At 39.3% G+C, this 25,468-nt stretch overlaps 1 protein-coding gene across 3 annotated transcripts in view; it reads right to left on the bottom strand.

The window, feature by feature from the left end:
- The window catches only part of NCOA3 (nuclear receptor coactivator 3), a 116,710-nt gene that overhangs the window by 72,292 nt on the left and 18,950 nt on the right, over positions 1-25,468 (bottom strand). For all 3 annotated transcript variants that reach the window (XM_063145642.1, XM_063145658.1, XM_063145650.1), the window contains exons 2-3: positions 17,162-17,202; positions 5,934-5,996 (exon numbers count right to left, since the gene is read on the bottom strand). The gene's annotated coding sequence lies outside the window, so the exon portion shown is untranslated. The remainder of the gene's footprint in view (positions 1-5,933; positions 5,997-17,161; positions 17,203-25,468) is intronic.

The following is a 25,468-nucleotide window of genomic DNA, read 5'->3' as shown; positions in this document are numbered from 1 at the left end:
TAAGGCTGCAATCCTATATACACTTACCTGGAAGAACTTAATGGGACTTACTTCCGAGTAGACATGTATAGGATTGCACTATAAGAAATTGCTACAAGGTTATGAAAGAAGTGTCAAAACAATATATCTCACATACTATTAACATATTGGGATTATTTCATACAAGCACTTTCTAGAAGCGTGTTTGAAGTTATCACACCAAGCCCCAAGTTGGTTCTTGATGTTTTCTTCAGAGTAAAGGCCAAAGGAAAAAAGTGTCAGTGACTGTAACCCTAATTTAGTCAAGGATGCTTAAAATGTTTGGGCTTTCAATTACACAATTAGAATACTAAGATAAACATCTACATTTATGGGTAGAGGGCAGTTAGCTGATACAATGGAATATTTAATGAAGAAATTTTGTGTCAGTGTTAAGAAAGATTTCTTTTTAAAAATCTATTCCTGGATAGCCTATATTTGAATCTCACTTATTTCAAATATTATAAAACTGTCCTACCATGTACATCAGTCATGGGAAACAATGGCATTTCAGATGTTTTCATTTTAAAATCCACACAAATTTTCTATTACATTAAATGCAATTTCATTGAAATATTTATCTGTATTAACATCAAAATAAAGTATGAATGGTGAATACTGTAATGTGTACACTGAACTAATATGAGAAAATACTTAATAAGCAAAACCTGAAGCATACAACATGCATGCTGCTCAAAAATGCAATCCTAAACTCACATACTTGACAGCAAACTTTGCAGAAAAACAGTGGTACTCTACCAAATAAAATATGCTTATGACTGTGATGCAACTAGAGACGTAAAATTTCTGGAAATTTTGAAGCCATAGGGAAAAATGTTTTTTTCCCGGGGGATTTTGGGGGGAAATGGAAATTTATCGGGAAATTGAAAAAAAATGCAATCTTAGCACTTTTTACAGATTGAAAGTCATTTAGTAAAGATGGGCTATTGCAAGCCCAAATACATACATTTTCAGCACAATCCAACACGTGCTTCTGTTCTAAGCCCCAGTGAAAAAAATGAGAGTTGAATTGTGCTAATCTTCCATTGCATAGAAGTTCAAGATGGACTGCACTGTGTTCAAATCCTTCCCCACCCAAACACTTAAGTCTAAACAAACTAAGGAGAGGCTAATTACAGCTGTGAGATTCAGATTAAATGGAATGCAGCTAGATCTTCTTTGTGAGTATGAAGCAAATCAAGAGAAGTGCTCTCTTTATTCGCTGCATGTCTGGCTGGCTTTTAGTGCAGCCATTAAAAGACTCTACAGTCATTCAAAAAGTTTATCATTTATTTCCTAAACCAAAATAGCCCAATGTTTTGCAATGCAAGTGTCCATCTGATGTGTCATCTTAAATTGTCAGGTTTCTTACTACCTTCGTCTGCATCAATTTATGATTTCTGCACACAAAACAGAAGCCATCAAATAAAGGGGAAGGGAGAGTCCTACTTATTTGCCTGCTGGAATTTGTTTTGTTTTTTAAATTGCTGGTGTTACTCAGTAGGGGTAAATGCCAGCTTTGCTGTTACTTGAACATGCAAGCTACTTGCTTGTGCTTGTCCTTTTGCTCCCCCCTTCAAACGGTTGCATGCAGAGCTGAAGGATCACACAGAATGAATACAAGGAAAGAGGCGTGCACGCACAGACACAAAACCCAACCCACACTCTTTCTCCGCAAGTGGTAGGCGTACCACAAGCACTGCTACGGGGTCAAAAGTTCACTGTGGTTTGAATTTCACCTTTTAGTAACCAATCAGAAAACAGCAACTGTAGATAGAACCTCCAGCTGTAAATGAAAAGTTAACTCATCCAGACTTCACAGCAAGGATAACTTCTTCTTTTTAAAAAAATAAAGCTCCGATTGCAACTACTGTTTCCTTCTTAGGAATCAAGCGGAGAAAAACAGACTCAAAATACTTTTCCTACTGGGTGTTTGCTTAAAACACTGTACTTTTAAATCAGAGGTGCATAGCTCCACAACATGCACATTACACCATTTTCCAACAAACAAATGATGAGGAAGTAAGATTTAACTGCAGCACCACCACAGTATATCATTATTAGTACTAACTGAAATTCACACATTGAGCTAGTTTTTGGTTTTAGCAGCCAGCTTAGGGAACAGTTTTGCTATACATATATATGCCCTTTATTTACTTGCAAATATTTCTAAAGGCTTTCAGAGATCAATAAGAGAGGAAAGGTGATAAAGCTGTTTTCCCTGACATCGTCCCCATTTTTTTTTGTTTGTTTGTTAAATATCCAGCCTTAACAAGAGTTCTGCCAAACCCAAAAGCTAACTCACTACTTTGTGACTTTCTGGTGTGATGGCATGGGATGCTGCAATCTTGATGAAGCTAAGTGGGTCTAGGCCTGGTCACTTTCTGGAAGGGCGACTACCAGGGAACCCCTGCATTGAGCAGGGGGTTGGACTCGATGGCCTTGTAGGCCCTTTCCAACTCTATGATTCTACAATTCTACTATGCCACTACTACTGTTCAGATATTTTCTAATGAAGCAATGCAGCTGGCTGTGTTGTTGTTTTAATTCACAGTCATACTAGTGGAACTATGTGGCTCCTTTGTGAAATCTTAATTGCCCAGGCTTCCTTGAAACCTCTTAAGATGAGGATTTTTCCATGCACTTCTAAGTCTGTAAAAAGCCTTCTACACATGTTTATCTTTCTAAAATGCCCTATTTGCATAAGTTGAACATTAGGTACTTAAGTCCATCCTTCAGAGTTGTACTTCAGCCAAAACAATCTATCTCAGGACAGTCTCTCTCAAAATCTATAAAAACACTCCCACATCACTTCCCCAGTCACCTGGCTCCTTCTCTTTCTCAACTCACACTTACAGCACCGCCTCCCCTTACTATTTATAGATCTATTAAAATAAAATGCAAAATAGTTGTAATGCTCTACTACACTCTGTTTGATGTGCAACCAGCTTTCCATAATTTCCACAATTTGCTTTCCATAAGCATATTTCTTTGGGTTTCCAAGGAAAGGAACGTGATGATATCTATATTTATTTAAAACATTTATATCCCACCCTATATCAATAAGATCTCAGGGCGGCATACAGATAAAAGCATACAGTATAAAAACAGTAAATATACACAGCTAAAAACAAATTAAACCATAAACCAAGTTAAAACAATAATTTAAAAGCAGTAAAACTATTAAAACAGTTAAAACAATGTGCCTAGTGAATTCAACCATTAAAAGCTTTGTTAAAAAGCCATGTTTTCACTTGGCGCTGGAATAAAATCAGTGTTTTGTTTTTTATTTTTTAAATTTTTTATTAAACAACATATAACAACAACAAAACATCAAATAAAAAACACTTGTTACATAAACATAAAATTACCTTAATATCAAATATTCAAATTTTGCCTATTAAACATATTTATACTAAACATAACAGTGCTCCCCCCCCCCTCGGGATCTCATTCCTGTTTCCAAAAACTCATAGTTTCTTCTGTTGGTGGTTTCCCACTTCCTTTAGAAAATACAAACTCCAGGAACTTTTTCCATATACCCTCAAAATCATTTGTTTTTGCTATACCTTTTTTCATTTTAATATTACATGTCAATTTATCATTTATAGCAATGTCCCACACTTCTTTATACCATTCTTCAATACAATAGTCTCCTTGCATCTTCCAGTTCCTGGCTACAATCAGCCTCACAGCCGTCAACAGATTCGTTATTAACTCTTTCGTTTCTTTATTACATTTAAGTTCTTCTTGCGGTGAAAGTAGTGCAATCCTTGGTGTGACTTCTACTTTAAATCCCACTATCTGCTCAATCTCATAAAAAAACATCTTCCACAACTTTTGCACATGTTTACAGTCCCACCACATATGTAAATACGTTCCTTTTTCACCACATCCCCTCCAACAATCTTCTGAAAGCTGATTATTAATCTTATTTAATCTGACCGGAGTTAAATACCACCTCCATACCAGTTTGTAGTAATTCTCCTTTATTCTTACTGACATATTTCTCAACACTCTCTGTCTCCATAATCCCTCCCATCTCTGCTGTCCTATCTGTATCTTCAAATCAGTCTCCCAAACCACTTTCCCACTACTATCCCACACTCCTTTCTCAGTTAATACATTATATAGTTGACTCATTAACCCTTTTATCCCTATATTTTGTCCCTTATCAATTCTTTTTTTCAATTAATTCCTCAAATTTCGTCTTCTCTCCACACTCTCTATTTTCTTTTACCCAATTTTTAGTCCATTGTTCCAATTGCCCATAGTTTAACCATGATAATTTCAAATCTTTTAAAACATCTTCCAACCTCTCTCTTGTATTCATCCCCTTTAACCATTCACTTAATCTCATTTTGGAATAAAATCAGTGTTGACGCCAGTATGAAGTTAAGTATGAACTTTCTTACTTAACACTGTACCCACTATTCTGCAAATTCTTGTTTCATCAAAATAGTTCTATTTGGACTAACTTAGTTGGAAACACAGAGGTCATAATTGCATCTTTTAGTCTCTTCAGCTCTCATTAGAATCACTCTTCTATTCCTGTCCACAACAATGGCCTTTGGTGTATTCCATAGTATTTCTGCACAAAATGAAATTATTTTCTTCCAAAAATGTTGTAAATCCTTTACCATTCCTATACTTCAAGTGATGGGGGTTTAGGTTGAAACAGGACTGTAAGCCTGTTTCAACTTTTTATTTTTTTAAAAAAAATCTTCTGAGTGGAGGGGTTGGCATGGGTCAGTTTGCAGCAAGTTACGAAAAGGGTTTTCACAGCAGTTTTGATGTAAAAACTAGAATGTCCATTTCCCCTGACATACAAGCACCCACTCTAGGATACCCCACCAGGAGCCCACCCGAGGACACCTAGAAAAGGTGAATGGGCGTATAAGCCGGCGGGGGGGGGGGGGAGCCCCTTCCAAGCCCTTTTCTTGCCAGACGATATTGACTGAGTTAATCCTGCCGAACTGATTAACTGATCCACAACAGTGATCCACTCCACTGATCCACAAAACCATAGGTCAGTTTCAAATGAAACTGACCAGTCAAATGCAGCCAAGTGCTTACGACTGCCACCTAGACACATCACCAATAGGGGAGGGGCTATAGTTACAAAGCACACCTGGGAATAAGGAAGTAAGGCACACAGCGATGGCGGCAATCAGGTATTTCCAGTTACAATTCTTCCCCTGGCCACTGTAGGGGGGTGTTTTGAACAGGCTTGCGGGGCGTGATGGGTGATGCGAGCCAATGGGATGTAGGCTGATGACGTGTAACACCTGGAGGTATATAGGCTATTGTCTTGCCTCAGCGTGGTATGACCCTGCCTTTGCTACTTGAGTGCCAGGTCATCACCTATTCTCGAGAATAAACATTTGGTGCCCAATGCCTTGCCTGTGATCTTTCACGAGTGTCTCAATATTGGATCTGAACGCACTCGGATTAGCATAATTTATGCAACAGTATCAGTACAGGATAATGCTACTAGTATGGGATAGCAATTTTGAAGTAACCATTTGGCTACAGAACAGCCTTGTACATTAATGTAGCTTCTTCCATTTGAGAATCTGAAAGGTCACTCCTTATTCTCCCAGTTCATTTTCATAGAGTATAAGGCTTGCATTTTAATAGATATTTAGATTTTCCCCCAACTCAAGGTCTCAAGGAATGTTACAATGTATGTGCTTACTGACAATCACAGTGTCCATGCCCCTACTGCAACTCCATCATCAGGAGATTTACCATGTAATTGTTAAAATTCACATTTGCCACCACTTACCCATAAATAAGTGGCAGATAAGAGACTTATATAATCGACCAGAGATATGGATCCACTGATCTCCTACTGGATGAGAGCAGGGCCCTTGCACTCTCCCCTTCCACACCTAGGGGGTCATGTGTCCTACCTTCCAGAGGACAGTCCTTTATTTGAAGGCATCATCTTTTTGAAGGGCTGTCCAGTCCAAATCCTGTTTAAAGATAAATAACCATCATAAGGACAAGCAGGGCCCTCAATGTTGAGTTAGCATCTAAGCAGCAGGCTAAGCAGGCACACAGATCACCTGGTCACACTCTTCTCCACTATGGTGAGATATACTATTTTTCTATTTAAATTATAGTAATTATTTCTAAATGTGTATTCTGCATATAAATAAGCACATGAAAGTCTTATCCAAATCTGTGTCCTCTTCTTTCAGTGATGGATTAAGTGGCCACTTTATTCATGTGCCCAATCCTCTAGAACATCAGCACTCATTTGTAAGATCTTTAAAATGAATCTCTCTCAACCAAATGAATCTCTCTCAAATACTTGGGCCAATAAAATATTTGGGTCTGGTCCTACAGCACAGAAAAGCATTGTTTTTTTATGAGGAGACAAGAGGGTGCAAGAAAAACAACATTAATGTATCTTGATACTACTGTTTGATGGCAACACTTAACTTATTTAACATCAAAACAATCTGGCTGGGATTCACATATCTACTTTGATTCAAAACAAGTTACCTGTGCTAGGGGAGTGAATTTTGACACAAAGCATCCCTTAGTTACAAATTGAATAAGGGCATCCTCAGGGGTCCTTCTCCGCGAGCCCCTGCCAAAGGAAGTGAGGCAGGTGGCTACCAGGAGGTGGGCCTTCTCAGCTGTGGAATGAGCTCCCTAAGGAGGTTCACTTGGCACCTACATTATATGATTTTAGACGCCAGCTTTTTATTCTCCCAGCATTTTAACAGTCTATAAATAAATTTTAACTTGGTGTTTTAAATTTGTAATTTTGCATTGCTGCTGTTTTTATCTGGTTGAGTTTTTATATTGTATTTTATATTATGGTTTTATACTGTTTTATACTTTTAATGATTTTAATTTTTGTGAACCGCCCAGAGAGCTCCAGCTATTGGGCAGTATAGAAATGTAATAAATAAATAAATAATTGAGAAAAACAGGTCTAAGTCCTCCTTGGGCTCATGGAACTGGTTCTACAATTCTAAGGACTGCCCCCTGTGAGATGCCGACTGAGTTGAAAGACAATAAAAGCCACCAAGTAAGCTTCAGAAAAGGGATCTGAACCTTAATGCAAACCTGATTAATCCATGTCACCATACAGGTTCACAAATAGATCTAGTGTTGCATACAATCCCAGATCCCAAACAGAACAGGATATTAAAAGTAACGTCAGGTTGCTTACCTGTAACTGAAGTTCTTTAAGTTGTTATCTATGCATTCACACATATTGGCTCTGCAACTGTGGGGAGCTCGCCCCGGGTACTTCAAATAGCTGAGGAAAACTTAGGAACTGAGGGCTAGGTGGGAACACACACACACACATGCTGCATCTGTGCATGTCCTAACGGTTCCGCCTAGCCCTCAGTTCCCAAGACGACCACCATTGTGGCCCCTATGCCTGAAAGGCAGTATAAGATAATTAATAACAACACTGTAGAACTTCAACACTTGAAAAACTTCAGTTACAGGTAAGCAACCTGACTTTCTTCAGCGGGGTCCCTATGTATCACACATATGGGTGAATAGCAATCTCATCTACCTGGAGGAGGGTCATTGTTTCATCCAAGTATCTCCGATAGAACTGTTCTACCGAATGAACAGTCTTGTCTCGCCCAGACATCCAGTCAATAGTGTTGAATAAATGTGGAAAGAGTAGACCACTTTGTTGCTCTGTAAAGCTCCTCTATGGGAACTCCCCTCCCAAATGCCACAGACGTAGACTCTAGTCGAATGGGCTTTGACCAGCTTTGAAAGTTGCAGACCTGTTGCCGATTATACAAGCTTTATTACCTGTGCAATCCAGTGCACTAAGCTTTGGGACACCAAAAGACCCTTACGCAGCTCTCCATAACACACAAAAAGCTGCAGTGTCTTCCTAAATGGCTCTGTCCTATCTTTATAAAAAGCTATAGCCTTTCTCATGTCAAGCATATGCAATGTTTTTTTCAAGTGGAGTTTGTGGAGCAAGAAAGAAATAGGCAGAACAATAACTTTAGTGTGGAATTCTGATATGACCTTAAGTGGAAAAGCCAAATAGGGTCATAAAATGACTCTTTCCTTATGAAATGTCAAATAAGGCACATCCACACGTAATGCCTTAAGCTCATTGAGCAGCACGCCGATGTTATGGCTACTAGGAAGGCGACCTTCATTGACAAAAATTGTAAGTCTACAATACCCAGCGGCTCAAAAGGTTTCTTGGTTAATGCTTGCAAAACGACTGATGAACTCCATACTGAAACCAATGTCTTCGTTGGTGGAGCTATGTTCTTGAAGCCTCAGATTTTTTTTTACCATAGGGTGAGCAAAAAGCGAGAACCCTTCATAAATGGGTACGAAGCCGAAATCGCAGCCAAGTACACTTTCAATGAAGAAATTTTAAGCCCCTTGTCAGCAGGGATAGTAGATATTTTAAAACATCCACTATCTGGCAGTGTTTGGGATCAAACTTATTCTGTTCTGCAAAGGTGAGAAACTTCCTCCACTTGTACTAATACAAGTTTCTAGTAGTAGATTTTCTGGCTGCTTCTAGGACGGTTTTGATTGATTCAGGTAAGTCACTATCCTGTGTATGACAGTATGACTCCAACACTTGCTACAGTCGCATTCTCCAGACAGACAGTCTCAGTGTTCTGATGTCTGGGTGCCTTATTCTGCCCTGCTCCCTTGTCACGAGTGTCGGTACCAATGGTAATCTTCTGCATATTCCTTTTGATAGTTGAAGGGGAAGGGTTGAGCACCAAAGGTAACGGTGGCCTGCTCTAGTATAGTCTGTGTGGGAGCTAAGTCAAAGGTGCTGCTGCTTCCCAAAGTCTGCCTGGTGGCGTGAAGGTTGATACCTAGCCTGTTGCTCAGGTTGATATCTAGGCTGTTGAAAGTAGGAGCTTCTATTCCAATGCCTTGATTTATATTGCTGCTGCTGCAGGGCTGAAAGTTCAATTTTCTTGCCAGTTGTGCGTGCTTTGTGGATTGTGTCCATAGTTTTATCAGTTTTAGAACTGATGAGGCCCTCTTCATCAACGAGGAGATCCTCTATCCAAGATTGTGTCTCCTGGCTCAAACCTGCAGATCTTAGCTACGCATGCCATCAAAGTGCTACAGCCCCCATCATTGCCTTTGTGTGGCAATCAGCTTGATGCCTAGTGGTATTAAGTTGTCGGGCAATTGCTTTGGCTTCTGCTTGAATTACCCTTGCAAGTTCTCTTCTATCGTCTGGCAGATAATCACAAGAGGGAACTGATCTTTTCCCACGAAACAACTGATAACGGGCCATAGTGGCTTGTTAGTTAGTGGCCTTTAGACTGAGTGAGGTAGACGAGTAGATCCTATGACCTATGAGATCTAATCTTCTACCTTCCATTCACCGTTGCTGAATGGATCTTTTGTGATTTTCCCTGTTACAACTCAACCACAATTGAATTAGGTTTAGGGTATTGAAATAGGAATTCAGCTCCTTTTTCTTGTGTGCGGTACATGGCCTCCAACCCTTTAGAGGTAGGAGCGGCAGAAGACAGCTCTTTCCAGGATTGCTGCAGTGGCTGCAACAGGATAGGGAGGAAGGAGATCACCACTGATGCATTCGTCTCTGTATTTAACACATTGGAGACCGGGTCGTTTAGCTTCACCACCAGTTGCTGTATCTCAAGACCCAGAGATTGGGCCATCTGGTGTCGGTGTCGAGTCTCTCAGCTCTCCCTCTGACATCATCCCTACCGGCCTTGGTAGCGAAGTCAGTATCGACACACTTGTTGATGTATAGGAGAATTTAGGAGTGACAGCAGTCAACATGAACGCCTCAGTGGAGACACTGGGGGTTCAGACAACACGCTAAACCATGCTGCTTAACCACAAAATGGTTAACAGAATGCATTAACTTTAATGCCCTCCATTAACCATTTTGTGGTTAAGCAGCATGGTTCAGCGTGTTGTCTGAACGGGGCCAATGATTTTTGCACATCATTCTTCTTTTTCTGCATTTCAGACGTTTTGGGCATCTGTTCTTTGATTTTTTTTTGCCATGGACAGTCTCAGAGATCGGCCAGGAGTAGGAGGTAAGTCAGTTCTGCCCACAGTTAGTCACAAACTCTCTAATTGGTGAGCCGAAGCAACCTGCAAACATCACAGTGATGTTTTTGTTGCGATTCAGCTCGTCCGGTCACTGAAATTGAAGATGTGTCCATTTTTGTACATTGGTTGTCAGTGATCATGTGGAGCTGTAGCAGCAGACAATGCGCTCTGTTTTGGCGCATCTGTTAGTGATGGACATGCAGTGATGACATGTCTCAACAATATGTCCTTCCCCAAGACAAGATGACACAAAGTGATTGCTCATCTGTGGCGGGAAGCAAGTAGACAAACTACTGGAAGACCCTTCATGCGATGTTGCCACAATGGTGGTTAACGAAGAACTGAGGGCTAGGCAGGCACCGTTAAGACATGCGCAGTTGCAGCAGGAGGGGTCCCCCCAAAAAACTTTTCCTCAGCTATTCGAGGTACCTGGAGCGAGCTCCGCACAGGTGCAGAGTCCATATGTGTGATACATAGAGACCACGATGAAGAAGTATCAGCACTTTGCATTGTACTCAGAACAGACTGGTCTGTTGTGTACCACTCATGGTCAAAAATCTAGAAGCAATGTTCTGGAGCAACTGAGCTTTCCTAAGTAGCATTCAAAGGCAGCTCCAAATACATCATATTGCAATAACTTAATCTGGTGGTTACCACAACATGAACAACAGTGGCTAGACCATAACTGCCCAGGAGGGGTGGCAGCTTGTACATCAGCTCTACCCAGTAGAAGATATGCATCTAAAGACAGGTGGGGCCCTAAGAGCCCCCTAAGTTGTTGACTTCATGTCAGGTTGACCACGAAGACAAACAACCTAACAGTAGTATCTCAGTTTTTTCTGGATTGAGCTTGAGTTTATTGGCCCTCATCCAGTCCATTGTGATCCCAAGACCCAATACAGCACTTCCATTATATCACTGGAATCAGATGAAAACCAAAAGAAATGACACCTCATTCCAAATCCCCAGATGATCTCATTCAGCAGTCTGATATGGAGACAATATATAGCATTGTGCAATATCATAACTCTGCTGCAATGGGACAGACTATGGCTATTCAGGTATAACCACATCCATAAGAGCACAGTGCCCGCAAACTCCTTTCCCACACAACAACCATGGTGGGCCTAAGAGCCTTCCATTGTTCATATCCATTTTATTCTCTCTCTCTCTCTCTCTCTCTCTCTCTCTCTCTCTCAAAAGTAGAAGGGTCTGGTATATGTTAATTGGACAAACACAGTGTGACCCTACCTAAACGCTTCCAGAAGAAAAGGAAAACACGGAGACACACAGTCATTTGCCCTGGTCTTTACATAATCTGGAGAATCATGTGGATGGTTCCAAGATTTTTCCTGCCCCAGTCTGCCCATGGCTCCCCAAACTCTTAAATTCATTGTCAAACTGAAAGCATTCTTTGTGCTGGAACGCATGGAGTATATTACACATAGCCAAACCTTCCAAATATTCAAGGACCTTTTTCCAGTTTTTCACCATAAGGATAATATTCTGGCAGAAACCTAAGAAAAAATGGTAGAATGTCATGACACCCTGGATATGTAGATGGAAAAAGAGATTTAACAAGCTACTAAAAGAGGGAGAGTCTTGGCAATGTCAACAGCAATGAGAGAAAACAGCTTTTTTGTTTGTTTGATTTATAATATCCAAAACTGAGCTGTAGTCAGTTTAGTTTTGGATACTACAAATCCAAAGATCTAAGAATCCATTAGCACCGAATTAAAGTCCTTATGTAGCCAAAATGGCACCATCCACCCACAAGACATCAGCAGGCTTGAGGAACCCTAAGATTTGCAGAAGTATCAAAAAGAAAAACCTTCTTAGGACAAACCAAGGCAGAATGAGAGCCCAATGTGAACTGAGGAAAGGAACGCTGACTATAAAGGGGAGAAAACAGAGCGAGGGGCAATGGAATATCCTGAAGAGGAACGCTCCATATTGCAATATTTTGTTGCAGGTCCCACTTATTATACTAATACCAGTGTTAAGACAAACAAAATCCATCATCATCTAATGAGAATGGAGTCCCAAAAGCAGAATTCTGAACAATAAATAGAAAATTCTGAGCAATAGGGGGGGAAATGCTAAAGCCCTCTGAAATAAGATACTGAAGTAACAGTCTGAGCATATTTTAGCAAGTAATGAAGGGTAGCATGACCTTCAACAAATGAGCAACAAAATCTTAACTTTTAAACTAATGCTTAAAACTAATGGAGTTAATTTGATCTTTGCTTAAATTTAACTTTCACCCAAAGACAGTGTACAGTTGTGGCACCACAGATTGAATGGATATCTGGAAGATGGGGAGTTTCAAGAATTTTTCAGACTTCCCTTAGAACCTTTAGATACCTTTCTCCTTTCTTTACAACCATGTCCTATGCTTGTTGAGAAATATTTCCAAATAAAATTATGTATAGTAACAGATTCTTACACAGACATAACAAGTACTCAGCCACAGCACAAACGACTGCATCATGTTAGTACTGCAGGCAGATACACTATCACAAACTGTACAATATTTCATGAGTTGCCTCAATTTATATTCCAATAATGGGAGGGTGTTACGACAGATGTGTGGCATGAAAATTCTTACTGAAGAGGTGCTGCACATTAATAGCTTCACACATGAGCCTCCAGGTGGCTGCTTGTTCAGATGCATTGGTCCTTAGTATGCAATGTGGGCCAAAGTTTAAGATGGAGTATCTATAGATTGGTTATCGGGTTAATGCTATGCTGTGATTAAATGCAAGTCAGAGCTAATAGATTCTTAGATCTTGTTTCTTTGTTTGTTTTTAAATGGGGATAATGAATAATTTTAGCTCAGGCTTTATATTTTAAATCACCCTCACTATAGTTAACCATTATATAGTCCTTACAGTTTACTGATAAGTCCTTTAAATAGAATGTTATTTAAGGAATCCTCTTTTTTACCCTCATGGCCTCATTTTAAAAGAAAATGGATGCTCTAACATTTTATATCAAGTCAGCATGTTACCAAGCAGCTTTTCTGTGTGTTCTGAATTTGATTAATACAAGCCAAGGTCATTTCCTGAAAGATGTCTAGCACTGCAGCTGCAAGCAAACTAGGCTTCTCTGCACTTTAAGCTTGGGGGATGGGAATAGGCGTTGGCAGTTGCTAATACCAACATAAGTTCAGCAGTGTGGAATATAAACCCTTCCTGATATCTAGACAAATGAGAAAAACAAAACAAAAATATCTCAGAACAAAAAAAATATATCTAAAGATCTTCTGCAATGCACACACAAACACTTTAAAAACACACAAAAGAAATCTGAGGACTCTGATAGCTTTCTCCTAACACAGAAACAGGGTTGTTGGCAATGACACTTTTAAGACATAGCCAGTAGGCTATAATCCAATACTAACTAACATGGAAATAAGACCTATTGAACTCAATGGGACTTACTACAGAATAGACAAGTATAGGATTGCACTATAATCCTATGTTATCTGTCTGAATTCCATTCAACCTCAGTGCTACTGAATGTGCTCTGACCTCTCATGCAGATTTTAAATAATTCATATAAACCAATTGGCTGTACTTTACATTCAAAAATATCTTTAAAACACTGATCACCTCCAGTCTAAAGAAGAATGATTAAATCCTTCAACAGGTTCAACAAGCATGTTTTGGCAGGTTTGCAATTTGGGCCTTAACCCATTAAAATTCTCTCAACATAGCTCAATTTTACATTCTAGCCATGCAAGCTAACATTTATGTATGATTTCAGACATCAGAAACACAGAAGACAACAGGATGTCACCCAAAATCCAAAGAACGGTTTACAAGTCAGAAAGTGTTGTGATAGCTACAAGCCATATCTATAAGCATATCTTGACATAAGAGAAGCCACGTTTGATCAATCTGATTAATAAAGTTCAGACGTTGGGCATTATTAAATAGCTGAGCAGCAGCTTTTAGAAACCGTCTGTGTTTCAGAAAATCCCCCACATCCAACTGTATCTCGCTTATGCAAACTGAGAGTCAGCGGGAAAGCTAGACTTCCCCTTTTTCCCTAGCCACAGAGCCAGATCCCCTTTCCCCCTCATCACCTTGTTAACAGGTCTGCTGCAGGAAAGTTGTGGTCAGCTAAATTTCCATTTTGGTAAACAAGCTTTCTGCTCATGCTCTAGTTGCTTCTGCTGAACTGGCTAATAAAACAGCTGACAAATGCAGCAAGCCTCAGAGAAGGGTATTCCTTGGCAGAGGTACATCTTCTCTCCATTGCAAATTTCTATCAATAAAACTGTGTTGAACCAAAAGAAGCGTCTTCGTAATGTTTGGGCCACAACAATGTAAACAGTACTTTAAAGCAAAAATCAAACATTATATCCAATTCTTCATTCTATAGTTCCATGCAACTATAACTGAACCTTTTGGATTTTCTCTTTTGAGTATATTAATGGAATTGTTATTATCAGACATAAGATATTCAAAAGATACAATTCATAATTTAACTCTAGCCGGTTTGTTCAAATTAGAGTGACAAATTTAGATATCTATATATAGAGCTGCTCACTAAATTACAACATTAAATACTATAATCTTCTCAGAAGCCAGTACATCAGTCTGGAGGCTATTTGTTTAAACACATCCCATTATAAGGTTTAAATGCTTAATGATTTTTCTCTCTCTCCAAAGAGAAGGGCTAACAATTGGCTGTATCAATATCTGGGGTCTTATAAAACCTGTAGTATTAGTAAAGGGATGGTATCATTTTATTATTAGAATTACCAGAGTGTACAGGTAAGGAAATGGGTGACTAGGAAATTTCCTAAAATCTATCATCTCAACAAATGAATACTTATCATGTATACAGACTCTTGCAGTTCTACATCACAAAATATTATGCCATTGTTTCAGGCAAATATTTGTTGCTGCATCTGCCTACAGATATTTGCCCAAAACAGTGGTATAATATTTTGTGATGTTAAGTGTTTTGTTTCCCATTTTATTCTTTTACCATTATCATAACAAGAAAAATACACAATGAACTTGAGGAATACTGCTTTTACAAGTGATTACTTATAGAAACTTCCAGAATAAATGTGCTATCATAGACATTTCCAAAAGTACAAGGGGGGAAATGACAGCTGAAGATAAAAGAATAACTTACAAACACCCTTTCCCAATCAAATGCCACATGTTTGCTAGGATTTGTTGCAGATCCAGTTGTTTCCTTGCTTGATAATAATTAGCTAATGTTGTACAATGACCTAGTGAATAATACATTTTGTTCCTTTTTATGAACAGTGGAGGAAGAAAAAACAGAAAAAAGCTTTCCATGCCATTTTCTCTTCTTTTTTAAAAAAAACTTCATACAAATGAATCTACTGGTTGCATAACAATTTCTCCAGTATAACTTCTCAAATAGTTATTAATCCAGGCTGGATCTACACTACTGCTTTATAACAGTTTATAACAGTTTTGACAACTGTTTGGGCCCAGGACACATTATACATAACATTTTCAAAGTGTTATACCCTGCTTGGTGTAGATCTGGCCCAAGTTTCTTTCCCACTGATAAAAAGAAATCCCTCAGAATCACTAATTTTCCCCTGTTAATTTCACTTCCATTTAATTTTATCATGAACTATTTATATCAGTATTTCCATATAACGGCAGCTATGTTGCATCTCACTTATATGGTAAAACACTACTAAAATAATTCAAGTATAGGTCTGAAAGGAACAGGAGATGGCCATCTGGTCCAAGTTCTGCTCTACATTCTTCCCAATGGGTCACTGTTCTAGAAGCTGAATTTTGCTTCGACCTCAGAACACTCAAGAATTTTAGCGTATTTCCAGAAGTTATATTTGCAATAATAGAAAACTAAACACTGAACTTCTCAACAAAGACTCAGCAACCCCTTCATGATTCATCAAACATTCTTCACTCTCACTTGGGAATTACTGCCCTTGAAAACTCACAACTGCAAGGTTTTCTGTTGATAGATTTAACAATGCAATCCTATGCATGTTTACTTAAAAGTAAAACCCACTGTGTTCAATGATGCTTACTCTCAGATTAGTGAGCATAGGACTGCAACCTAAATCAAGTTGAAAACGTGCTGTAAATTGCCACATGGATATATTTTAAAAAATATTCTTTGCTTTGTGAAAGGGTAATGGGTAATAATTGCACATCAAACCAAAAGCTGAGAAATTATGTATGGTGAAACAGGAATATTCAAGATCTTTTAAAAACTGAATAGGATTTCCTTTGCTTAAACTGGTTTTGTTCGGGCCTAGGAGTTCAATCTTTAAAACCCCAGATCCTCTGGTTGAAGGGGTTTAGAATAGACTGTCAAGCCCCTCTGCCAGCAGTCTCTGGCACCCCACAAGAAAGCTCCATGGATGTACATCTAGTGTGGGAGTTTCTGGGGGTGGTAGGCCCCAAATAAGGGTTGTGGCGGTAATTTATTGGAATCTGCCTCAGATCCTCTGGATTCAAGGCGCATTCACTCCCCTGAGAAACTCCAAAATCAGACTCCTCACCTACACCAGCCTGGAAATGATACAGGTATTTCCTTTCCCATTAAAACTAGCTGGAGAGAGATTTAAATCTATCAGAAAAGAAAAATATATGAGAAACCCTCATCCACCTCTGCCTGTCCTATCTGGCACGAGCCAGTAGAGCTTTGGAAATGGCAGAGCATCTGCCACTTCATTCTCCCCACCACCCACCACAACTAGGATTACTCTGCATGTTATTAAGTGTGCTCTAACTTCATTATGTGCCTATTAGCTACCAAGACATGTTCAAGGTTATGTTCTTGACATATAAATCTCTAAACAACACAGGACCAGGATACCTAGCAGCCTGCCTATATATACATACATACATACATATATATATATACACACCCAACCGACATTTAAGATCTTCAGAGGAGGCCTTGTTGTTCATTTTGTGACCAACAGAATGTCACCATATAAGATCTCAGAAGCAGGCCTTCTCAGCAGTGGCATCCACCCTCTGTAACACCCTTCCCAATTATTATAATAAAATCATCATCATCATCTTACTTGGAAATATATTCCTCTCAGAAGTCATGCAGCATGTCTACCTAGAGATTGAAAAATTAGAAGATAGTAGTTAGCAAGAGGACTAAAATAGCTTATTCATACTGAGAACAAAAGTAGATGAATACATTTGCCACAGCCATGGAAATAACTAATCCTTAAACTAGAATGGGAGATCTAATGAACTAAATCATAATTTTGCAGCCTATAAATCTTCAATGACTCTGTAGCCTCTATGTACCTATCCTCAAGGACTAAATTTGAACAGTTGCTGAAGTATTCTCACATGTACCACTTCAAGAGTTACTTGCTTGAGAGTAATCCTATGCTCAAGACCACTATATATCTCCCGTACAATCCGCCCCGCACACTCACGTCCTCTGGGAAGAATCCACTTCAGCTAGCAAAAACTAGATTAACAACTGTTACCCACAGGACCTTTTCTTCCGCTGCTACCAGACTGTGGAATGGCCTGCCGGAGGAGATTCTTCAACTTGACGGTCTTTTGGAATTTAAAAAAGCAATAAAGACTGATCTATTCCAGCAGGCCTATCCAATGAAATTTTAGAATGTTTTCAGGATGTTTTAATCATGTATGATATATTTTAATTTGTTTTAATGTGTATTTTATCTCATGTTTTTATACTGTTTGTTTTACACTTTGAATTGTTTTAGTTTTTGTGAACCGCCCAGGGAGCTTCGGCTATTGGGTGGTATAAAAACGCAAATAATAATAATAATAATATCTGAGGGGCTTAGGAAGTGGTGGACCTTAAAACTATGTCACTGGTTTGACATTTACGTCAGCAGAACTCCACCAGTTCACTGGCAGAAAACTCCCATCAGAACCCTTCTGACAATGAAGATATGCCAGCAGAGCAGGAGAAAACAGGGTGAGAATGTGGAAGGAGTATACATATGCAAGATCCTAATCCCCTTTATTTCACAGCCACATCAACAGCAGAACTTTATACCTTGCCCGGACTTGGTATAAGGAATGTTCACTGAGTGGGAGGGAAACATTATTTAAAACAAAGTGGCTTTTTGAAACCATGACAGCCAGGCATTTTGAGAATGGGCACGCCCCCACTTGGTAACCATCCTGTAAGAGAATCTACAGCGCACTCTCTCAAAATTCCAAATGTGCCGATGAGGCTAAATAGGTTTGAAACCAAGCTGTTCCACCAGACCAAGATTCCTCCTGCAGCCACTGTGCTCCTGGCACATATGACTGGGTCCTGTGGCTGAATGTTTAGAGTTGCTCTGTAGTGATGGGGTTCAGTACATTTTTTCCTAAGCATACAAAAAGGTGAGTGAGATCATGTTGTCCCCTCCTCACTGCTGGGGCTGAAACTCCTATCTTTTGCTTTCCATCCTCATACACTGTGGCATGAGCCACTGCGGTTGGCAGAGTGCAGGTGTGTATACTGTTATGCAGGTGGTATGCTCAGATCATCATGAGTTCATTATCTGCCCCATGGCTGCAGTTGCAGCCATGGGGCAGATAATGGTTGGTTGGCTATGGCAGTATTTCTACGGACCCTGTGAACATTGTTCATCTGACATTTTTGTATTATTTCTCCCCTCCCAGATTGGTAGCCATTATGTCATTGCTATACTGCTGGATCAGTGTAGTTAGGACTGCTCTGTGAAAGCAGATGCAGATGAAAACATGTTCCACCTCAAAACCTGCCATCTTAGAGAGAATATTAGGTTAAAAATGTTCTCAGATGATAGGATTTGATGCGGAATATTTTTTTATACTAGAGTGATCAGAATTGTGTTTTCCATATAAGACAGATAATACCAAAAAAAATGGAGAAGATTGTACCTCACTAGCTCAACATTTGAATTAGCCCAGAGCTGCAATGTAAAATATGTATATATCCTCAATAAATAGCAACATTGTTCAAGTTTGTAATTATACAACATAGTTACCCTAGGAAACGAATGCGATAAAAGAAAAGAAACACAGTTACACAAAAAGCTGTGTCACATTCCATGAAAGGAAAACAAGTGGATTCTATACATATTTTGGGGAGCTACCATGAATCAGGTGTTCTTTGCAGTAAAAACTCCTAATAAGCATATATTCCAGAACACCTGTATTAGAACATAGGTGTTCTTAATATGCACCAAACAGAAATACTATACATGCATACTAAACCAGTTTGATTTAATAGTTAGTAGCTGAAATTGTTTTAAGTGTATTGGACTGAGACTCAGGAAAGCCGGGTTCTAGTCCCCACTCAGCCATGAAACTGACTTGGTGACTGTGGGCCAGACACCGACTCTCAGCCTCACCTACCTCACAGGATTGTTGTGAGGATAAATGGAGAGGAGGAGGGGGACCATGTAAGCTGCCTTGGGTTCCTTGCAAGAGGGAAAAAAGGCAGGATATAAGTGTAATCATCATCATCATCATCTCATTTGGCATTAAATAGCCCTGAATAACTAGACAATTTACAGGTAAGAAGGCCTACACAATTATTGCTATAATTTTGTATTAAATATGTTTTAAAAGAAATAATTTATTTGATACAGAATATCAACTATAATTATTAACAGCTTATGATCAAAGGTTGCCCTACGTATTTGTTTAAAAGTTCAACTTGTAATAGTCACATTAATATACAAAAAGGTATGACCCTACAGAAGGGTTACAAATTCGCTGAAGTAGTAAACATGGTTATTAAAAACAAAATCAGCACAACAGCATTATTCTCTTGTGAACTCAATTTTACAAGATGCATGATTTCCCCAATATTAATTCAATGTTACAATATGAAACATATTCAAGGTGTTTCTTCAGTCACCTTCTGCAACTGTATAATAGACAGAAGGTGGACAGAGTTTTGTCACTGATCATGCCAATATTACTTCAAAGTAGAAATTCAAAATAGAAAAAATAACCACTTGTTTTCAGCTTCATCCAAGGGAAAGATACTGCTTAGAGAAATAATACAGTGCCTATTTTTGAATCTCAAGGGACTGAGAAGCGAGACCTAGCATATTTATTGACACAAGACCTGGCACTAAAGCAAATAAATCCAAGGGATCTGGCTCTACAGAAAGCTCCTTCCCTCAGGTTATACCATAGCAATTAAAATGGGTGTAAGAGCATCTAGCATAACTTGTTTTTGCACGATCTGAAAAAGTTATGATATAAAACCCTCTTCAATTCCAGCATTGGCATCTGTGACATTCAAGCTGAAGACCATATTTTGTCTAGAAGTTATGTAATTTAGAGTAGCGCTGCACGTTAAAACTGGTGGAGTAAACACTGATGTTACACTGTGTTTTCCACCAAAAAATGAATAAAAAGTGGGAGTAACATGCAAGTACACACTTGTGAATAGTCTTCACACAATCTAGGACAGCGGGGTCTCCTAGATGTGTGCACATGGGGAATAAAAGATAACTACTCATACATATTACTCCCACAGTTGATGCATTTGCAACAAAAATACCAATGTTTCCTGCAATATTCCTAATACCTAATGCTGTCTCAAGACTGGCTGCAAGATACAGACTTCCTGTATATAGTTCCTGTTGAGTAATGTAACTAAATCCAGGATTCAGCTGTTCACTCCAATCCAGAAAAATGTGTATGAACCTGAATACAACTGGATCATGCATGTTTCAACTGAAAGAACCAGTTTACTCATCAACTGAAATGGGGAAGCTATTTAAGACAGAAAAATGTCAAATACCCACCTAACTGCTTCATCCAGAACAAATGACTGAATAATGTAAACTGCATTTTAATCTTCAGCTATTTATTGTATAGCAATGTAATAAATAAATAACCATTTAAAATGTGTTCTTTCTGCCCTATAAATAACTAAAGACTTACTCATACTTAAAGAGCAGACTCACTGAAATCAAGGGGACTTAAATCATGACTAAGTAAGCCCCATTGCTTATAATGGATCTAACTCGAATATGACTACATCTGGACCTAACCCAGTGCTTTTAGTTGTCTGCCAGTTCTCTAGCCCACAGGCTCTCAAATAGTGGTTGGTGGGCCACAAGGTCCATTCAGGTGGTCTGTGAAAATGTTTTGGAACAGTGAAGAATATCTGTACTTAGTCCTGCGCTTGATTCCCCACCCACCCCATACACACACACTGACAAAAGGAATCAAGGCCAGATGAAGAGGTTAACAAGATAATGGCCTAGGGCCCATGATGTTCTTAATATGGTGCTGGTCCAGTCTAATAATTTTTCCCTAAAAATGTACCAGTTCAAGAGGCCCTTTTCTGCAGCATGGCTTACGGCCTGTGGTTTTCATAATAGAGCTCTAGGATTGATTAAAAAGCCGGAGTTGAAGGAAAATGTTATTCAAGTATGATTTATACTTATGCGTTGATCTGTAGAACAAATCAACGAGACTCCAGTTTCAAGTGGTCCATTGGAAAAAAGAGTTTGAGAATGACTTCTTTACTAGTGCAAAATATGGCAGCCAGGTTGGTCACCAGTACATCTAGGGGTGACCACATTACACCAGCTTTAAAATAATTACACCGGCTGCCAATTAGTTTCCAGGCGAAGTATCAAGTGTTGGTTATTACCTTCAAAGGCCAACATGGTTTGGGTCCAGGTTACCTGCGGGATCGCCTTTTCCCGTTCAATCTGCCCCGCACACTCAGGTCCTCTGGGAAGAATTTACTTCAGCCAGCAAAAACTAGATTAACAACTGTTACCCAAAGGACCCGCTTCTCCCAAAAGTGGGTCTATCACCCCCCTGGAAAAAGTGAAGCAGAAGTTGAGGGGGCAGGATTACAGTTTGAGATTGATAAACAAATGGTCAAAGAACACCTAATTTCCTTGAATGAGTTCAAATCTCCAGGGCCCGATGAACTGCATCCAAGAGTAATGAAGGAGATAGCGGAAGAACTCTCAGAACCTTTGTCTATTATCTTTGCAAAATCATGGAAGACGGGTGAGGTGCCGGACGACTGGAGGAGGGCTAACGTTGTCCCTATCTTCAAAAAGGGCAAAAAGGAGGAACCTGGGAACTACAGACCAGTCAGTCTGACATCCATCCCTGGGAAAATTCTGGAGCAGATTATAAAGAAGTAAGTCTGTAAACACCTTGAAATCAATGCGGTGATCACTAGAAGCCAACATGGATTTGTCAAGAACAAGTCCTGTCAGACAAATTTGATCTCATTTTTTGATAAGGTAACCTCCCTTGTGGACCGTGGGAATGCTGTGGATGTCATATATCTTGACTTCAGCAAAGCTTTTGACAAAGTACCACATGACATTCTGATTAACAAACTAGCTAAAAATGGGCTAGATGGAACAACTATTAGGTGGATTCACAGTTGGCTACAGAATCAGACTCAAAGAGTACTTTTCAATGGAACCTTCTCAAACTGGGGAGAGACAACGAGTGGGGTACCGCAGGGCTCAGTCCTGGGTCCAGTGCTCTTCAACATTTTTATTAATGATTTGGACAAGGAGGTGCAGGGAACACTGATCAAATTTGCAGATGACACAAAATCGGGTGGGATAGCTAATACCCTGGAAGACAGAAACAAACTTCAAAGTGATCTTGATAGGCTGGAGTGCTGGGCTGAAAACAACAGGATGAAATTTAATAGGGATAAATGCCAAGTTCTACATTTAGAAAATAGAAACCAAAGGCACAGTTACAAGATGGGGATACTTGGCTCAGCAATACTACAAACGAGAAGGATATTGGAATTGTTGTAGATCACAAGCTGAATATGAGCCAACAGTGCAATATGGCTGCAAGAAAGGCAAATGCTATTTTGGGCTGCATTAATAGAAGTATAGCTTCCAAATCACGTGAGGTACTGGTTCCTCTCTATTCGGCCCTGGTTAGGCCTCATCTAGAGTATTGCGTCCAGTTCTGGGCTCCACAATTCAAGAAGGATGCAGACAAGCTGGAGCGTGTTCAGAGGAGGGCAACCAGGAGGATCAGGGGTCTGGAAACAAAGCCCTATGAAGAGAGACTGAAAGAACTGGGCATGTTTAGCCTGGAGAAGACAAGATTGAGGGGAGGCATGACAGCACTCTTCAAATACTTAAAAGGTTGTCACACAGAGGAGGGCCAGGATCTCTTCTCGATCCTCCCAGAGTACAGGACACAGAATAATGGACTCAAGTTAAAAGAAGCCAGATTCCAGCTGGACATCAGGAAAAACTTCCTGACTGTTAGAACAGTGTGACAATGGAATCAGTTACCTAGGGAGGTTGTGGGCTCTCCCACACTAGAGGCCTTCAAGAGGCAGCTGGACAAGCATCTGTCGGGGATGCTTTAGGGTGGATTCCTGCATTGAGCAGGGGGTTGGACTCGATGGCCTTGTAGGCCCCTTCCAACTCTGCTATTCTATGATTCTATGACCTTCTCTGCTGCCACTCCCAGACTGTGGAATGGCCTGCTGAGAGAGATCCCCCAACTCAATAGTCTTTCTGAATATAAGGAAAGAAATAAAGACTGATCTCTTCCGGTAGGCCTACCCAGTCGAATTTTAGGATGTCTGTCTGGCTGTTATTTTAATAACGTATTAGTTTTTATATGTTTTAATCCATTTTATGTATTTTATAATATTTTGTATTACATGTTGTTCCCTGTCTCGATCCAGAAGGAGAGGCAGGTAATAAATATATTATTATATTATGTTAGTTGGGCTCCACTGATACAACCCATAAAATTCATTAAGTATCATTTCTATGAGCCTTGTAGGAAGCAAAGCAAGATAATTAAGGGAAAATGCATATGACCAACTTCTTCAACATGGGGACAAAAGGCCAGGAGCAATAATACCATTGCCCATTACAGCAGCTTTCCTAGGGAGACTCTCTCCCAACCCTACAGACTAGAGAATCTATAGTAGCATCTATTATATCCTTTTGAATATTTATTTATTCAGTCCAGGTCCGGGCCCGATTCAAAGTGCTGGTATTGAAAGCCCTAAACGGTTTGGGGCCAGGTTATTTGAAGGAACGCCTCCTCCCATATGTACCTGCCCAGACCTTAAGATCATCTACAGGGGCCCTTCTCCATGAGCCCTGCCAAAGGAAGTGAGGCAGGTGGCTACTAGGAGGAGGGCTTTCTCTGCTGTGGCACCCCGGCTGTGGAATGAGCTCCCCAGAGAGGTCCGCCTGGCGCCTACACTGTACTCTTTTCGTCGCCAGCTGAAGACCTTTTTATTCTCTCAGTATTTTAACACTTAATTTTAACTTAAATTTAAATTTTACTGTTCTAACTCTGTATTTTAATCTTACATCAATTTTGCTGCATGGTTTTATCCTGGTTGTGCTTTTTATACTGTATTTTGTATTTGTGTTTTTAACCTGTTGGTTGTTTTATTATGGTTTGAATTTTTGTGAACTTCAGCAGAGAGCTTCGGCTATTGGGCAGTATAAAAATGTAATTAATTAATTAATTAATTAATTATTAATGCTACACTGTTATGATCAGTTATACCGTTCTAAATATGCAGATGACTTCACTATTAATATCTACTCTACATCGATCACTTATAGAACAGCTTGATAACAGAAGCACATTTGGCTGCATCTTTGCTGATGTTCTGGCAATTAGTTAAAACCTGGCTTTTTAGCAAAGCCATCAATATTGGCTGAGGGCAGTATCTTTTACTGCCATAATTATATTAACATTTTTGTAATAGTGTTTTAATATAGATAGCATAGGCTTAAAATGTGAATGTCTTAATGCACTATGAACAGGTTGTTTTATTTTGGCAGTTTCAAGTGCACCATTCTAGTGGTCAAGACACAGCATAAAAAAATTAATCCAATGCATGAAGTATATAATACCATAGTGAGAGTAGTATACAATTTCTTGCTTTTTTCAAATTTATGTGTCACTATTCTGGCCCAAATAGATCCTCAAGGCAGCTTAAATCAACTACTGAAGTAAGGGCAACAAAAGCAGGATCCCCTTTATCATTGGTTAATGAAAGCAAACTTTAAACATGGTGGATTATCTCCCAAATAGGACAAGACTTAGGCTCAAGAAGGCTTTGGGGTGTATGTGTTATAAATTGGGCACCACAACTACAGAATGGTTCATCTGAAGCTAAATTATGATTGAAAGTTAGCTGCTTGTTTAAACAGGCTATGTTGGCATCTTTTAAATATGATAACTTATTCTTCATTGATTAATAAAAAAATCAAGTATTACAACTGAGTTTTGGAATACTTACTAATGTTATAAGTAATATTATTTAATGGAATACTTTACTATAAGAAGTTATTTTTTAAAAATAAAATGTTCAGGGCCAACACATCCTTGGCACAGATTGCTAC

The sequence above is a fragment of the Elgaria multicarinata genome, chromosome 1 (assembly GCF_023053635.1).
Source record: "Elgaria multicarinata webbii isolate HBS135686 ecotype San Diego chromosome 1, rElgMul1.1.pri, whole genome shotgun sequence".
Classification (NCBI taxonomy): Eukaryota; Metazoa; Chordata; class Lepidosauria; order Squamata; family Anguidae; genus Elgaria; species Elgaria multicarinata.
Note: the sequence above shows the minus strand (reverse complement) of the source record. Positions and strands in the feature narration are given on the sequence as shown.